Source organism: Pongo pygmaeus, chromosome 21 (assembly GCF_028885625.2).
Source record: "Pongo pygmaeus isolate AG05252 chromosome 21, NHGRI_mPonPyg2-v2.0_pri, whole genome shotgun sequence".
Taxonomy (NCBI): domain Eukaryota; kingdom Metazoa; phylum Chordata; class Mammalia; order Primates; family Hominidae; genus Pongo; species Pongo pygmaeus.
The window spans coordinates 5,492,202-5,504,984 of record NC_072394.2 but is presented as its reverse complement, the minus strand read 5'-3'; positions in this window follow the sequence as shown (position 1 = coordinate 5,504,984).

Genomic DNA, 12,783 nt, shown 5'->3' with positions numbered 1-12,783 from the left:
GCCTGTCATAGGACTGCCTTAGTTTATTAAATAAATAAATAAATAAAGGGGGGTGGAGAAAGAGCAGGGAAGTGAAATATTTGCAACAATGATTCATTTTATATCAAATCATAGGTCAGATGTTGCCAGAGACTCAAGTCACACCCATCATAAATACAAACCAGACACCTCTGTCCACTGGACCTCTATTTAGACTCAAAGAGCAGGCACAGTTGTCATGTCTTACCGAGCCCATACACACACCTTGCTTTCTTTACCTGTGAAATGAGGGGTTAAAACTAAGTCTTTCCTCAGATGTTTTCCCACTAATCACTGAGATTCTGGGATCCCAAAGCTAATATCCAACACTTGTCTTCTCTATGCCAGTGCCTATGCCAGGAACTCTTACCAGTGCCATGAGTCCCGATAACCCTGGAAGGTTGGCATCATTCTAAACCCCATTTTATTAAAGAAGAAACTGAGCCTTACATGGGTTAGAAGCCTTGCCAGCTTCTCTATTTCTCACAGCCAGGTGCAGGATGACCAGGGTGGGCAGCCTTAGGCCCCACCCACACCTACTGAATCAGAATCTGCATTTAACAAACTCCCCAGGTGATATGTATCCATGTTAATGTCTAAGAAGCAGTGCCCTAGGTCACAAAGCCACTGAATGTCAAAGCCAGAAGGCACATTCGAATCCTCTGATGCTGCATCTTGTACTTTTTCTACCCATACCACATCCACGATTTCTCCTTCCAGAAGAAACTTATCCATTTAGCTCTTCTTATCAACCCTGGTCAGGGTGTCATGCAAATCTCAGGATACCCTCTGCAGTCTTTCTCTTGGTATTATTTAAATCCATCAGGCACTACCAGAATAATTTCCTGGATGGTTTGCATTCTGCTGCCACTCCTGCATAATTAAATTAAACTTTTTAAAAATAGATTTAGGGGGTACAAATGCAATTTTGTTATATGACTATATTACATAGTGCTGAAATCTGGGCTTTCAATATAACCATCACCTAACCATGGAATACTACTTAGCCATAAACTAATCATTAATCAAAAATGATAGCATTGCCAGTGGCCTTGGAAATAATAGATAAACCAGCTTTTCAATGACATCAAGAATAAGGCCTAAGGATACAACCTAAAAGAGAAGCAAAGATTTTTTTATGTCTCTTTTGCTGATGATAAAGCAGCAAAGAACCACTGTGGGTACCAGGAAGATCTTTCTTTAATGAGACTTGTCCTTGGCTTCTCTCTTGATACTTTGGCTTAAAAGACATCAGAGGGGACCTCCGCTGTTAACAGTGATGGTCTCGAGACCCCCAGGCAGACCAGCCCCCCATTAGTTGGGTTACTCTGGAGTTGTAAACACGGTGCTCTCACAATCTGTTTTCCAAGATGAACTGTATATAAAGCATGTGTGTGGCAGGAGATGATAGCACACTTGAGGCTTTCAGAAATCGATGTTTACAGACTATAATGGAAACCACAAGTTTCTTCTTTAACTCAAGTCAGTATACATTCCTTCAAGCCGCAGGCAAATTGGAGCAGGGAAGGGGGTTGGGAGGGCTTCACAGTGAGTCATCATTTCACATTTTTTAGCAGCTTAATGAACATCTAGAAATGCCGCATTAGCCAGCAAAAATACAGTCCTTTTTTTCTCCCATCAAATTCAGCGATGACCCTATTTGGACGTGGGATTCCTTGAGCATCTGCTTTAAGTGACTTCCCTTACAGAAGGTAAGTGACTAAATATCTAGTCTGCCACACAGTTACAAGCAAAAGCATATGGAGAGCCCATAACTAAGTTAATAACCTGCCTTCAAGTTAATAACCTGCCCTTGTTTTGCCCCAAGTTTGGGAGCGGGGAAACATTACTTCTAGGTTCCATTAATCCCCTGAAAAACTCAGCCCAGGGTGCTTGGAAAAGAAGATAGAATTCTCAGATCTGCAGAGCAGCTCTCTCAGCCAAGATTCATGGTGCTAACAGACAGATGGTAAATAAAGCTGGGTTCTAAGGCTACAGCTGTGTGCCTCTGCATCTCTCAGATCTATGTGTGCGATCATTAAAATTTTTAGGTCACCTAAAATAGCAGTCTCTGTGTGATCTTGGCAATTTGCTATTTCTGACGTTCTTTTATATTTTATGTACAGAGGTCACATGTATAATGTAGGTAAAATAATGAAAATTTGTGTGTTTGTGCATAGATATTTTAATGCTATATTATATAAGTCATTAGTCTTTTAATAGCTGTTTGAATTAAGAAGGTAGAAACTGAGTTTTTTTCCGAGTTTCGTCCTGAGGCTCAAATAAATTGTCTTTTGTCTTTTCACGCTTTTTTCTCCATTTCTCCTTAACACTATAGGCCATATGCTAGCACTCAAGCCAACTACAAGATCTGAAGGATTCTACTTGTCCCATGAATCAAAATTTGCATTTTTAGATCACCAGTGAGAATTTTGCATGAGCCTGAAAGGAAAGAGGTTTTGAATCACTCAGTCTCATAAGAATTTTGTAAGATTTTCTTGAATTTACAAAATATAAACTGCAAGCATACTATTTCTGGAATGATAGTAGGATATGTAACCTTGAGATTTCATGGACACTTCCTCATATCCCTACAGACTGTCTTTTCAGCTACCTGCTATTTCAGAGTAGTAATTCATTAAAAGATTGAATTATAACTCCTGTAATATTTGTGACAATGGAGAAAAACATTCCTGTTACATAATTTTATACGAATTAAATTGAAGTCCTGTTCAAAAGAATCTGAAATTCTTTTGATAGGTGCTGATAGAATTAGAGATTTTAAAAGTAAACACATTTTTAGTCTGCTTTTACTTGGTAAATTACTCTAAATAAAGCTGATTCAACCTTTTTTAATTCACCTAACAAAAAAAAGGTTGTCTTTGTATATTTATCACTCAGTCTTGTTAGAACATGTTACTAGTTAGTATAGTTTTCTGAGGACTACTTCAAGATAATTTCATAAATTTTGCTCAGTTTTCACATTTTTTTCACTTTTCTTGAGCAAGAAGAAAAGAATCAAGTCAGGAGTCCTATGCATTATGGGGCCCAAAAGGGAGGTTTTAAATATACACAAGTGATATATAAACATATTTGTCCTTTCATTCATTATTTATTCTTTCAGTAGATACTTACCGAGGATCTAGTACATGTGCTACACCAGGTGCTGGGAGACTCTGATATATGAAATTGACAGAGCCTGGGTAGCACTCAGGTAACTTCCATTTTCATGGGGCTTTAAAGGGTGCATACAGATGATTAACAAACGAATTAACAAAACAATAAACAAATTAAGTAATAAAAATATTAAATGTCTATATAGAAAATTAAAGATATATGGACTTTATTTGGATTCTGATTGGAAAGCCAACTGTAAAAGACATTTTTGAGACAATCAAAGAAAACTGAACACCAACTGCATATTCGATGATGCTAAAGAATTAATATTAATTGTGTTATGTGATAGTGGTTTTGCACTGATGCTAAAAAAGAACATATAAACAATGTTCACCAGCTTCATCCATATTGTCGCAAATGGCAGGATATCCTTTCTTAAGGTCTAATAATATTCCATTGCATATACATACCAAAATTTCTTTGTCCTTGAGGACTATAGTTAATAATATTGTATTATACACTGAAAACTTCCTAAGGGGGTAGATTTTATAGTAGATTTTATGTTGTTACCATAAAAATAAAAAGGCAACTTGAGGTAATGGATTTGTTAATTCGCTTGACTGATGCTTGAGCATCCTTCCTGCTTCCCGACACCTCTCTTTCCCTCTCGAGCATCCCATGCTTTTTAGGAAACAAACTGGACTCTTGGGTTACTAGTCATGCTGATGTTCTTTCCTATCCACCCACCTTTCCAAACAGAATGAAATGAAATGAAGCATTCCATGATATAGAAAGGCAGAAAGAACTGAAAACCAGCTGGCTCATTATTTCCCTCCACAAACTAGGGAAGGGCACAAATAAATAAACATAATATTGCTGATGGGAAGCCAATGTAGGCTGGGCCTGGTTTTCTCCAAGAAGTGACCTCCTCTAGCAAATTAAATGCCCAGAGCCTCCCAATCTCATCTGGTCCTGATTTTCAATCAACAGTAAACTGATATCTTTTTTTTCACTTTCATTATAGCTTGTTTTCATCTAGTTTATATTTCCAAACGTACTGGTTTTCAAGCCTGAACTGTCGTATTAAACACACACACATACACACACACACACTCAAAAAAAGTGAAGGCTAGGTGACCCAGTGGCACCAGGGAGGAGGTCCGGCCCTTGGCTTGTGGGAACTCCTTGGAGGTTTTCTTTTCTCTGAGCTAATCGAATTGGGAGCCACCAAGTTGTTGGATAGGATGGAAACTGAAGGAGCCCGAACTCCCTTTCTTACACCTGTATGGGGTGGCATGCTGAGAATGGAGAGAAGAGAATGGAAGAATCCCTAGAGATTTCTGCACACTGAGCACTCAGGCCTATTCTAGCAAGGGCACCAAGGAACTTTGAGGAAGTGGAAGGTTGGACAGAGGGGTGGCCAGTCTTACAGCAGAGATTTGTAAACCTGCCTGATGATGGAGAAAAGGGCTGACTCTCCCAGCTAGTGAGAGTGGAGGCTCATGTTTTGTGCACAGAAGGGAACAGCCAAAACCCTTCCCTCTGACTAAGTCTCAAAATAATTAGTCAGCAAATGGAATGAACACAATCGGGAATGAGTTATGAACATTCCCAGCACCCACCCGAGGTGCTTGGACAACACACCCTTCAGCAGGACAAAAGCCCTTGATGGTGACCCTCATGGACCTCCGCCAGGCCTCCAGCTGCACCATTATCAGAGGATCTGAGCTCATTCCCTTGGGCAGGTGCCTCCCTCCTCCGAGCTCTCTGCAACTGGGTCAAGGCAGTCTTTCCTCCCCACTGCAAAGGGTATGACATTAGCACGGGTTGGGGGGAGTGGTAGGCACAGGGGCCCAGGCAGCCCTCAAGTCTGGAAGAAGATGTGGTGAATTTGGATTCATCATCACGCAGCCTCCATTTGCTTTAGCTCCTATGTACAGTTCCAAGATGGCTTTTTCCTTCGGAGAAATGATTCAGAACATGCTTTTCTTCCAAGTTTAACTTTTCATGTAGCAGCATAAAAACATAAATCTTTGAAGTGTTGGCCTTCACGGTGTTTCTCTGAATTTTCTTTCCTCCTGGTTGATTCCAAGGCTCATTCTTTCTTCTTCTCTCCACCTCTTTTGCCAAGGTTCTTTCCATCCCTGGATGGCAGCCCTCTCCCTTCTAAGGATGCTTCAAATCTTTGCTTCCTGGTCTCTTCTTGAAGCTTCCATTTCCATCTGGTGTCAAGTTCAGAGGTCACAAAATTTTCTCCAGTTGCCATCTTTTAGTAAATGCCTTTGGTGATCTGAGCATTCTCTCTTGCTCTATTTTCTCCATTTTCATACACACACACACACACACACACACCCCTCCCTTTACCAATCTCTCTCCCTACATCTTTCCCACCCCTCCCCTTGACCTTCAGAAACACAGGGCAGTACATGCCATGCAGAGTAGACCTAAATATCATGTAAGAGAAATTCGTCTCATCATGAAATAGTGGGAAAAAAATAATTCCAGACATCAAGAATATGAGTTCTTTATAATAAGTAGTGAAACTAAGTTTTCAGCCTCTGTTAGATATTGTGCTTTAGAGGAATCATCTCATCTGTTTCTCAAGTAATTCTGTGGGCAAGAAACCATATCATGTCCATCTGGGGATTCAGAGAGGTTAAGTAATTAGGCTGAAGTCACATGGATAGCAGGTGATGCAGTCAGAATTCCAATCCCAGCAGCCAAACTTCAGGTTCTTACTTTAAAGACACGTTATGTTAACACATTTTATGTTAACTCCTCCTCCCTCTCAAAAGTTTGGGAAAGGAGCTGGTAAACTTTCCTCTGGAGCTGAGCATAAGTTGCCTACGACCACAATTTGGCTGAGTGCTTGTGATCTGAGAAACGTTTAGAGTTCTGTTGCACAGAGGTACCCTGTTCTGTCAGGAATCCAGACATCTGTCTCCTAATAGAGAAGCCACTCTTGGCTGCATTTGGGCATGGGGCTTTTAAGAATCCCAATGCCCAGTTCACACCCCAGTTAGATTACATCAAAATGCCTGGGGTTGGGAGAGGCAGAGCCTAGGCATCAGTATTCCTTAAATCTTCTCTGGTGATTCCAATGTGCTACCAAGAATGAGAATCACTAACTTAGTGAAACATCAGGCAACATCAAGCAAATTAAGAAGCTTCTTTTCATGAGTGGCAGAGCTATCCCTTAATCTCTGAAGTCATAGTATTAAGTAATCAAATTCATGATCTTCCTCTATAACAAGTAAGCTAGGGAGAAACCTGCCTCACAGTATCCAAAATTGTACATGGCCGTAAAAAATATAATTTTGATCTTGAAATCCAGAAGACATGGGTTTGGGTTCCGTCTTGGTCTGTTTAGGCTACTGCGAGGAAATCACATAAACCGGGTAGCTGATAAACAACAGAGTTGGATTTCTCAGACTTCTGAAGACTGGGAAGCCCAAAATCAAGGCGTCAGCAGATTTCGTGCCTGGTGAGGGCCCACTTTCTGACTCATAGATGGTGCTTTCTTGCTGTGTCCTCACACAGTAGAAGGGACAAAGAGGGCATTAACCCCATTCATGAGGGCTCTTCCCTTATGACCTAACCACTTCCGAAAAGCCCCACCTCCAAATACTATCACATTGGTGATTGGTTTCAACATTTAATTTTGGAGGGACACAAACATTCAGACCACAGCAGGTTCCATCACTCTGTCATGTGTTAGCTGTGTGACTTTTTAAAATAACAGCCAAATACACGTAACCCAAAATTTACCATCTTAACTATTTTTAAGTGTATAGTTCAGTGGTATTAATTACATTCACATTTTTGTGCAACCATCACCACCTTCCGTCTCTAGAACTCTTTTTATCTACAAAATTAAAACTCTATATCCATTAAACAATCCCCTATTTTTCCTCTCTCCAGCCCCTGGCAACCACTATTCTATTTTCTGTCTCCATGAGTTTGACTACTATAGGTTTCTCATATAAGGAGAATCATGTAGTATTTGACCTTTTGTGACTGGCTTATTTCACTTAGCATCATGTCCTCAAGTTTTATCTGTGTTGTAGCACATGTCAGAATTTTCTTCCTTTTTAAGGCTGCATAATATTCCATTATTTTCATACACTATATTTTGTTAATCTATTCATCTATTCATGGGCATTTAGGTTGCTTCCACATTTCAGCTGTAGTGAATAATGCTGCTATGAACATGAGTGTACAAATATCTCCCTGAGACCCTATTCTTAATTATGTTGTATATATATTCAGAAGTAGAATTATTGGGTCATGAGCTGTATGATTTTAGGCTATTCATTTAAATCTCTCTGAGCATCTATTTCTTCATCAGTAAAATATATGTTTATTAAACGTGGTTCTAGGTGATAGGGATACCACAATGAACAAGACAGGCAAAGTTCCTGTCTAGAAGAAAGAATTTCTACTTCCAGGTACCATAAAATGAATGAGATGATTAAGGTTTTCTGACTTTCATTGAAGATTTGACCCACAAAGGTTTGGTCTTTTCACTAGGTGTTAAGGACTTTTATATCAAGAAACAAAAAGTAGTTCAACTGGGAGTTTAAGAGTGATGAGGCCGGGTGTGGTGGCTCACGCCTGTAATCCCAGCACTTTGGGAGGCTGAGGCAGGTGGATCACCTGAGTTATCTGAATTCAGGAGTTCTAGACCAGCCTGGCCAGCCTGGTCAACATGGTGAAACCCCGTCTCTACTAAAAATACAAAAAAAAAAATTAGCCAGGCGTGGTAGTGGGCACCTGTAATCCCAGCTACTCAGGAGGCTGAGACAGGAGAATCACTTGAACATGGGAGGCGGAGGTTGCAGTGAGCCAAGATTGCACCATTGCACTCTCTAGCCTGTGCAACGAGAGTGAAACTCCATCTCAAAAAAAAGCAAAAAAAAAGTGGTGAATGCAGAAGGAAGAAGAACTACTGTTTTATCTTTGAAGAAGGAAAACCTGGGTCCTGGAGTTGTGGCTGGATGAGGAAACTGCCGGTCCCAACCATGTTTTCCCACGGGCTTGGCATTAGCAAGAATTCATTCCAGGACTTTATTAGACATTTCAAAAACCTTTTCTCAAGAAGAAAGATAAAAAAAAAATCCCAAGCTTCACCCACACACAAATATCCTGCACTCTTAGATGCATTTTGGAAAAACTTCTGAGACAGCCTACAACAATATAAATCTATGAACTCTGCAAGCCAAAAATCACTATGTAACCAAAAATGAATGGGCTCCAAATGATTTTTTTTAAAGTCGCTCTTTCACTCATACATCCAAATTCAAGATGATTATTTTCTAAAGCAACAGAAAAGGAGGGTGAAATATGAGGGTAAGAGATAAACCTGTCAGTAAACTCCAGGCAGGGACCTTTCAAGAAAAAATTATTCTTTTAAAAATACAGAAAAATATTGGGATACTATAACAAACATCCATGATCCAATCATTCTCATTGTTGGTTTTTCATCCACCTAATTGGAGTGCAAATTACATATAATAAAATGCACATTTTGCATTTTTGATAAATATGCATACCTGTGTAACAGCCTACCTCAATCAAGATACAAAATATTTCCATCATTCCAGAAAGTTATCTCATTTTCCTTTGTGGTCAGCCTGCTCTTGGCTCCAGGAAAAAACAGATCTGACTTCCATCACTGTAGATTAATTTTGCGTTTATTGGAATTTCAATTAAATGGAGTCTATAGCACATACAATTTTGTGTATGGTTTCCTTCTCTCGTATAACGCCTGACTGATCCATCTATGTTACTGCATGTATCAGAAGTTCCTTTTTTGATTTCTGAGTTGTATTCCCTCATCCAGAGGAAATTTCTATATCCATTATTTTAGTTTGTTTTCAGTGCTTGACTATTACAAATAAAGCCACCATAAATGTAAACAAAATGTTTGGCTTGTATAAATTTATGGAATACAAGGGCATTTTTTTCTTTCTTTTCCTTTCTTTTTTTTTTTTTTTTTTTTTTGAGATGGAGTCTCACTCTGTTGCCCAGGCTGGAGGATGCAGTGGCGCAATCTCAGCTCACTGCAACCTCCACCTCCGGGGTTCATACAATTCTCCTGCCTCAGCCTCCCGAGTAGTTGGGGCTACAGGTGCATGCCACCACGCCCAGCTAAATTTTTTTTTATTTTTATTAGAGAGGGGGTTTCACCATGTTGGCCAGGATGGCCTCCATCTCTTGACCTCGTGATGCACCCGCCTCAGCCTCCCAAAGTGCTGGGATTACAGGTGTGAGCCACCAAGCCTGGCCCGGCATTTTTTTACATACACAGATTACATAGTGGTCAAGTCAGGGCGTTTAGAGTATTCATTGCCCAGAGAGCATACATTACACCTACTAAGTAATTTCTCATCATCCAATCCCCTACCACCCTCTCACCCTTCCAAGTCTCCATTGTCTATCATTCCACTCTCTATGTCCGCGTGTACACATTTTTTAGCTCCCACTTATGAGTGAGAACATGGGATATTTGTCTTTGTCTGACCTGTTTCACTTAAGCTAATGGCCGCCAGTTCCATCCATGTTGCTGCAAAAGACATGATTTCATTCATTTTATGACTGAATAGTATTCCATTGTGGGTATACAAACCTTTTCTGTGAACATAAGTTTTAATTTATCTTGGGGAAATATCGAAGAGAAGAATTGCTGGATCATGGGTTAAATGGATAATTTAAATTTATAATAAACTCTGAAACTGTTTTCCTAAAGAGTTGCACAATTTTACACTCATACCAACAATATATGAGATATCCAGTTGCTCCAGATCCATGTTGAAACTTGATATTTTCAATTTTTAAAAATTTACTGTTCTGATATATACATATTGATCCCTCATTATGTTTTTAATTTGCGTTTCCTTCATGACTAATAACATTGACCATCTTTTCATGGGCTTACTGGCTAAATCACTCAGCTTGGGCTGCCATAACAAAATACCATAGGCTGGATGGCTTAAACAACAGAATTCTATTCTACTTTTTACAGTTCTGAAGGCTGAATGTCTGGATCAGGGTACTAGCATGGTTGGGATCTGGTGAAGGTTTCTTCCTGGCTTGCAGTTGGCCACTCTCGTGCTGTGTCTTCACATAGTATAGAGAGAGACAGAGGAGAGAGAAGCGCTCTCTAGTGCCTCCTGTTATAAGGGTTTGTCCCATCAAACCAAGGCCCTACCCTCATGACCTTGCCTAATCCTTATTACCTCCTAAGAGCTCCATCTCCAAATACAGTCACACTGAGGGTTACAGCTTCAACATATAAATTTTTGAAGGACATAGATATTTAGTCCATAACATTAACCACTCCTATAACCTCTTTTTTGAAGTGTCTACTTTTGTATTGGATTGTCTGTCATTTTATTATTGAATTTAAGGGTTATTTGTATATTTTGATAAAAGTTCTTCATCAGACATATTATTGCAAATATTTTCTCTTAAGGCATGTATATGATGCATTTTCTTAGTAACATATTTTGAAAAGCAGAGGTTTTAGTTTTGATCACATACAGTAATCATTTTTTTCTTTTAAAATTAGTGCTTTTGCGTTACGTCTAAGAAATCTTTGCCCATCCTAATGTTGTGAAGACTTTCTCCTATAGCTCCTTGCAGAAGTTTTATATTTTTAGCTTATATGTTTAGTTTTACATTTTTAGCTTTCATGTTTAGGTCTAGAATCCAATTTGAGTTAGTTGTTATATATGTTATGAGATGAGGTCTAATGTCCATTTTTTTCTATGAAGATATTCAGTCGTTCCAGAAGGATTTGTTGTAAAATCTATTCTTTTTCCCCTAAATTATGTAATCACTTTGTCAAAAATCAATTGACCGTATACGCATGGGCCCATTTCTAGACTCTCTATTCCATTCAATTGATTGGCATGCCTGCCTTTACAACAATACTATGATGTCACTTATTGTAACTTCAGATTAAATTTTGAAATCAATAGGGAAAGTCCTGCAATTTTGTTCCTTGTCAAGATTCTTTTGGCTATTCTAGGTCTTTTGCTTTTCCATCCAAATCTTAGTTTTTAAATTTCTAGTAAAGAGCCTGGTGGTATTCTGATTAAAGTAGAACAATTTGGGGAATATATAATAGATATTTTACATTATTGGGTCTTCCAAAACCATAAACGTGGTATATATTACCATTTGTTCAGATCTTTCTTAATTTCTCTCAGCAATGTTTTGTAGATGTTACCTGGAAATACAGTCATCTAAAGATTTGACTGGGAGCTGGAGAATTTACTTCCAGGTAACTTGCTGCATTGTTGGCAGGTTAGTGCTGGGACCGGCAGGAGTCCTTAGATCCTTACCATATGGGCCTTTCCACAGGGCTGCTTGAGCATCCTCTTGACATGGCAGCTGGCTTCCACAGCATGAACAAACCAAGAGGCTACAATGCTTCCTCAGAAGCCACATGTTGTTGCCTCTACAGTATTCTATTGATCACTCAGTCCAGCCCTGTACTGTAAGAGAGGATTGTACAATGGTTAGAGTATCAGGAGATTAGGACCACGAAAGACCATCTTGGTGGCTGGCTACCATATCAGTCATTATACCCACCCAAAATCTCCCATATATAGCTGGAAATACAGCTTATCCCAATTTGGTGGTGGCAATATTGAGTTTTCCTAGTTAAATCTTGGACTTTGAATTGAGATGAACCTGGGTTCAAATCCTGACCCTGACCTTTGGGAAATGTAACCTCCCTGAGCCTGTTTTCTTATTGGCAAAACCCAGATAAGAATGCGTATATCATAGGGTTGCTGTAAGAATTAAATAAGTCAATGCATTTGGGTGACTTATAGGGTCATATAGGTGACATATAGGGTGAGAACTCAATAAATGATAAATTCTATAATTATTACTTCTCTTAGAAATTAAGGAAATTAAAGGCTATAGTTACCTAGTTATTCCAAAACACTGGGAAGAGTTACACGAAGGAAAGGAAAAAAATGAAAAAATACTGGGCGCTTATCAAAAATAAGGGCTTTGGCCTTGGCCAGGAGCCTGCCTTAACAGTCAGAGATGGTGGTTATATCTGATGCCCGCAGGTTCCTACCAAAATTCATGTGGTCAAGAGAGCCTGCAAGGAGTTCCTGTTCAGATTGACCATTTCTCTCTGTCTCAGTCTGTCCAAGGCTGGTCTCAGGCTATGGGAGGATGCTCTATCAGCCTAAGGCAGGCTGAAAAGTCTCAGCTAGAAGGTTAACAACTCAGGAGCAGCCCTCTACACAAAAGGGACCAGAGTTGGTGGCTAAATGCCTGAGCTGCTCTATCCCACAACGGATAATTTTCAGTTGTGTTTTGCACAGTGGCCCAGAGGGGTCCAGCAGGACTGAGCCTTAAGGAGTCAATCCGTTTCTTTGCAACCCTTTATTGGCTTTCTCTATTTGCTCTCTCACTTTTCCCACTCCTTCAATATGCTTCCTGGGATCCACTCACAAATAATCTTCTTACACCAAATTATTATCAGGATCTGTGTTTGTGGCAACCCATACTAAAACACAGGCTGGCCTCAAAAATGCAATGTTTTAGACACATATGAGTGCCCTGAGTGAAAAGTGACCCTCTCCAGAGAAGGAAGTAAAGAAAGGAGAGGTGCAATTTATC